The sequence below is a fragment of the Columba livia genome, chromosome 6, assembly GCF_036013475.1.
Source record: "Columba livia isolate bColLiv1 breed racing homer chromosome 6, bColLiv1.pat.W.v2, whole genome shotgun sequence".
In the NCBI taxonomy this organism is placed as follows: Eukaryota; Metazoa; Chordata; class Aves; order Columbiformes; family Columbidae; genus Columba; species Columba livia.
This window is the reverse complement of record NC_088607.1, coordinates 7,609,703-7,615,520: the sequence shown is the minus strand read 5'-3', so window position 1 is coordinate 7,615,520 and position 5,818 is coordinate 7,609,703. Positions and strand designations below refer to the sequence as shown.

Sequence of the window (5,818 nt, the reverse complement as noted above, 5' to 3'; positions counted from 1 at the left end):
CCGCCTCTCCCGGCCCAGATGTTCCCGGAGCGAGTGGGAAACAAAACCCATTTGTTTTGTTTTTGTTTGTTTGTTTGTTTGTGTTTGGTTTTGTACTTGTTTTTTGTTTTTATCGTGCGTGCCACCTTCAAAGATGGAGCGGGATTGGGGCTGTGAGTCCCCGGCACAGACAGGCATGGGCTCCTGCCTCTCTCTGCCCGCAGTGCGGCCAGCAGAAGCCAAAGTCAGTGAAGAATACAACTCACAGCAACTTGGAAAACGCGTGGGCTTGGGTTTTGTTCAGCTGTGGGGAAACTAGAAAAGAAAATATAATTGTTAACCTGAGCTCGTAATTTTTGCTTTATCTCGTTACAGAGTAAGACTAAAAAGCACGGGTTTGGTTTTTTTTTTTTTTCTTACGACAGGAAAAGAAGAAAAAATAAGAAAAAAAATAGTGCAAGAAATGAGGCAAATGCAGGAAATGAGAAATACTACTTTAATATGCTCTTCGACGTCCGAAACGAATTAATTTATGTTAAGTAAACACAATTTTGGAGAGATTTGTGAACCTCTACGGGACATTTTATTGACTCAATAATGTGCCTCTCACGTGGAAGCACAACTAAAATCGTTTTAGGTGACCGTAGTCTGTTCTTCGAAAGTGTTGCGTAGCATCTAAAACCCACTTTGATATTAAACAGCTTAGCAGCCCTGAACAATTTAAAGGAAGATACTTTTTTAATTAACTAAGACATTTGACAGGTGACTAGTTGTTTTAAAATCTCTCGCCGTAGCAGACGGCCGAATTTTACCTTCATTGAGAGACGTTTTTGTGCGATTTGCTTTTGCCTTTTTCCGCAGCCGGTGTAATGGCTTGTTTCTGAAAAGTAAATACCACACAAATATTCCCCCCCATTTTATCGAAACTTGTTTTCTTCTCCGTCGTCGATGGTCTTTAGGTACCGAAGCAGCACAGGGAGCACGTCAGGGAATAGCCGAATGGAATAACGAAGTATCTTTCTGCTAAAGGAAGGAAATTTCAAATACAGTAAATCAAATCGAGTAATCAGATGTTGCAGATAATGTTTTATTTGTGCCAATTTAAGAGATCGATCGTGCCGGCCCCGAGGGCCGCTCCGGCCGGGAGCGCAGCCCGGGCGCTTCCCCCGCGGCTGGGCCGGCCGGTCCCCAGCACCGGCTGGTACCTAGAAACGGCCTTTTGTTTCCAGGATCTGAGACCGGAGCCTCACCGAACTTATTTGTTATTTTATGGGTGGTTTGGAGATCCAGATTAAAGAGTTAATTCTGCTCCCCAGAGGCGCCGGACCGCAGCCTCTCCCCAAAGCCGGTTTTGTGACTCCTTTCACGGGGCGGGCAGGCGTTACAACAAGAGGACCCCCACGCAGGACCTGGCCCGGTTCTGCCTCTCCCTCTTCGCCGCGCTGCCGGCGGTTGAGCCGCCGCTTCCCAGCCAGCGGCTGACGGCCGACGGGACGCGGTCAAGCGGGGCGTTTGACTTGGATTTATTCTCTTCATTTTCTCCCCAGGCTCGGGCAGGCATCCCTTGGATTTGCGGACCCCGCCGAGCACACGTCAGGGCCGGGCCGCGGGTGCCCTGTCTGCGTGGGGGGAGCATTCCTGGGTGCCGGTGTCGCCAAGGCCACCCGCGACCACTGTGCCTTTCCTCGGACATCCCTCGGTAAAACCAGCAGCAACGTCAAGAGGCAGCAAACCCACCCTTGCGCCCTTTTCCAGCCCTTTCAACTGGAAATCTCCAACTGGGGCACCCAAACGGGGGAACTCCGGCTCTTGCGAGGGGGGAGGTCCGTCCTGGAGCCTCACCATGGGCTCTGGGACCAGCCGGCCGTTCGGGGGTGTCCCTCTCGGTGTGTTTAGACCAGGCAGCGGCCCTTTCCAAGAGTCCGCGGCTTCGTGGGGAGGCCGGGCGAGAGCTGCGGAGCCGGCACTTTCCTCGATTCCCCCTTACGCGTCTCCATCACCCCCGCCGCAGGGTCGACAGGCTTGCTGCTACTACCTGCTCTCATCCTCTCTGCTTCCCTCGACGTCCCTCCGAGCTCTGCTCACCCCGGCGTTGGCCGCTCCCCCGGGGCCAGGCGAGGGGCAGCGCCCGGCGCCCCCACCGCAGCAGGGCTGGCAATGGGCCCCTCGGGGGCAGCTGCGGGCTGGAGACGGCACCGGCACCTTCTCCCCCCGCCAGCCGCAGCTGCCCTTCAGTGCAGAGCGAGGGTCCTTCTCTCACCTCTCAGGTCTCCAGTTGCTGGGAAAGCCTAAACACAGGAAGAGACTCTTTCTCCCCATTAAACGCGCTCTGGGGGTGGGGGAAGGAGGCTCTTCTAGGAGCGATAAAGATTGTGAAGCCCAGGGATCCAGCAGTCGGTTCCTCGGCTTAAGTAGAACATTTTGTCCCACACAGCCCTCATCCCCAGCAATTAGGGTACCACCCTGCACTTTGCCCTGACTGGAGGGGTGGATTTGCCGTCTCACACCTTGTAGCAGAAACAGCCCCCTCGACCTCCTGCAGCCAGGCTTGGCGTTTCCCTATCGTAGACCCCCTCAACCGATAGTTTTGCTCCTGTTAAAGCTACAGCCATCAGAGAAGTGAAAAGTTTCCTTCATACCTTCGTGGGGGCACTGGCAAGATTCAGTGACAGCTTGGAGGAAGTGGAGCCCTCTTATCCCCACCCAAGGGGACACGGAGATGTGAGCACAGATGCGGGCAGGCCTTTCCTATGGCTCAGCAGCTGTGGCCTCCTAGCCGATCCACCGGGCTCTGCAGGGAAACAGCAGCTTTCCTCCCAGGAGGGAGCCCCACCCTGCCTTGCATATCTTGTTGTGGATATGTGTACACAGAAGAGTTCAGCCCTCCAAATAACTGTTCCACCTAATCTCCCCCATCTCCATCCCAGTCGCTGGGATGTCCTAGTGTCTTCCAATCCTTATTACACTCTTTGATCCATGTTTGTCCAGACAAACCTGCAAGTTCAGATGCTATTTGGAGAGGAAGAGATAAGCTTTACCCTCTGGACCCCAGTGACTTTCCTTGTTGCGAAAGGCACCTGCTGTGGCTGCCTGTTGCTCAGAGCTCTGTATCCCAAGTGTCTGTTAGAGTTCTCCAGGGAAGAAACCTCAGCAGAAAAGCTCTCAGAGACCTTCACTTCATTCCCTATCAGGAGGGTCAGCTTCCTTCCTTCCTTCCTTCCCCAGCGGATTCTGAATGACAAGGATGAAAGGAGGAACTGGGCTAATTCTCCATCCTTTACCTGACAAAATATCCATAACCCTTCCAAGGCCTTCCCGCTATTGGGACATGTTGTGATGTTTCACTGCCTGGAGCTATGCCTGGCTCTGGGAGGAGCCCTCTGGGATCTAGTGGCAATCCTCGCTGTGATTAACATGCCCAGCAGTTAAGCCACTGTGGGCCACCTCAACAAGTGCATGAGAAACCTGGCTGGTGCTGCAGGGAAAACCCATGCCAGGTATTTGCGAGCAGTCTCAGTACACAAGTGTGCTGGAGCTTAAAAGAAGGCTTGGAACTAAAAATAAGGTTGAGATGGGAGCATGGTTTATGGACTCAGGCAATCATTCACAATGGTAATTTCTTACTGTGAATGCCTCTGTTCTTATAGGTGAGAGAGGATGCTGCAGGTGCAGTAACAGCACAGAGCTGCAGAATCTTTCAGTCATTTGAAATACAGCAGTTCCTGGAAACTGAAGCTGCTCACACCACTTGGCTTGGGCATCTCTCCTTTCCTTGCATCTAACATTCAGAAAGACATAGGAAAGAAAAGGGCTTGTAAAGGCATGGAGTTCCATCATGTCCATCACAGATAACTGCCTTGTTGGTACTTAGTTTATATGAAGTCACATATGTGGATTCAACCATGCGTACTGCATACACAATGCACCCTACAAAACACCTTCTCACATGGGGTGACGAACCAGAAAAGGGGCCAAACACAGAAAATATTTCAGGAAAAGCAGAGAAAGGACTAAAGAAATTGCCAGTATAAGAGGGAATTGTTAAGGCATCATTCCCAGAAGAGCTTGGGTAACTGCCTGAAGAATGGAGAAACCAAACCCAACTGCCTTTCCCCTCCTCCCAAAAAGCCTGTGAGCCCTTGCCAGTCTTACCTAAAGGAAAATTTCTTCCTGACACCAGCTCTGGTCAGTTCACTGGTACCATGACATTATGTGAAATGCATTGGTCATGGTTGTTCTTTATCCATACCATTAAGCACTGATTCCTAAACTTATCCAAGGGAATATAGTCAAGGGAAAGAGCTTGATCGAGAGCAAGCTAACCTCCACCTGCTCTATTAGGCAAACTGGTGTTTTTTTACCAAGCATCAACAGGTTGAGAAATAAAATGCATATCAGTGCAGGCTTTAGAGAACTGTATTTAGATTTACAAACAACATTGTAACAGGATCAACAGGCTATAATTAGAATTTAATAATCCAAGTGGAGGAGTAATATGCCCGCTGCTTGAAAAATTGGAGCCTTTCTTTTGCAGTTCTGAACATTCAGCTCTGCAGATTGGACTCCAACTTGCTTGACACAATTACTGTCCTAGTGAGGCAAACATGTTACAAATAAGAACAATAAGATCAACAATAGTCTAAGTCTAATACCATAAACAAAGGGAATAATCAGAACACCTCCTGCCCCAGCACAATCTGCACAACCGAGACAACCAATTAGCATGGTTATAGGAAAAATATGCAAGAAAATGTTATATGTTACAGACTTTTGGAAATACTTTAAGGCTGGCAAATATGCTAAAGGCAGTGCTGTCAGATGAATGATGTCTATTAGATTCAGTCTTTGTGGTTATTTCTAAAGTCCACCTGAGCCAGGGGTGACACTCGGCAAAGTTGATGAAGGGGGGGAAAAAGACCAGTGTAAGCCAGATTCTCCTCACATTATGCTCGAAGTATTTAGTATGAGGTGTGTAACTAAACAAAAGATTAATCTGAGGGATCCAACACACTTGCTGAAATGCATACAGCCCCTAGAATATGTTGGTATCACAGAGCAGACCCCTGGGAAAGCTCCTGCCACAGTCTGACCACAGAATGTTGTAGCTCAGGCCATTTTCCAGTCCCCAATATTAAAATAAGACCTTGCTTCTCATTTTGCTTGCTAAGAACATGTCGAAAGAGATTACCTACCTGGCTTGAGGCAGAACCTCTTCAGAGCCATTTGCCAAGCTGGAAGAAGGCAGTCCTGCTGCCCAACAGAGATGCTGTGGTGCTGTCTCCTGGCATTTGGTGTTTCCCAAGTGCATCTGGGATCTCTTTTAAATGAGTGAAATAGTGGCTCAAAGGAGAGCAGCTCTGATCCCTGAGTAACAGGAGGGACTACAGAAAGGACAGAACTTAGAAAAAGTTTTCCTTCTCCCTACTTTCTGCCACAATAATAGATATATTTTCCCATTTTGCTTAGAACAGGTGGAGAATCCGATTTTAAAACTTCTGCCAAAATGCAAAGAATAGTTCTGGGGCTATTACACCTGTCTGAAAATAAATGGTGCACTATTATCTTTCATTTTCCACAGGTCAGGAATAATCTGGAACAGGATCTGGCCTGGCCAGAAGGTGATTGACAGAGATACCCCAAGTCAAAAATTCAGTTGAGAGGGTGTGATCAATAAATCTTCAATGAAACCCTTGACAGAGAGTATATATTCCACAGTCTATTTTAAAATTGTAACTTGATTTCTTCACATGCACTGACACATATTTGGCTTCTAGAAGTGCTTAGAGATTTACATGGAAGTAATGATGTCAGGAAGAGACTCCAAGGTGAAAGTCTATGC

At 48.7% G+C, this 5,818-nt stretch overlaps 1 long non-coding RNA gene across 2 annotated transcripts; it reads right to left on the bottom strand.

Moving 5' to 3' along the window:
* Positions 1 to 461: 461 nt before the first annotated feature.
* Positions 462 to 3,297, bottom strand: LOC110363112 (uncharacterized). 2 transcript variants are annotated; one of them, XR_002421002.2, is made up of 3 exons: positions 2,619 to 2,871; positions 792 to 1,002; positions 462 to 690 (listed from the first exon to the last, which is right to left on the bottom strand). It is a non-coding gene; the product is annotated as an uncharacterized LOC110363112 (long non-coding RNA). The 2 variants fall into 2 exon arrangements; XR_002421001.2 differs by having other exon boundaries at positions 462 to 1,002; positions 2,619 to 3,297.
* Positions 3,298 to 5,818: the final 2,521 nt, after the last annotated feature.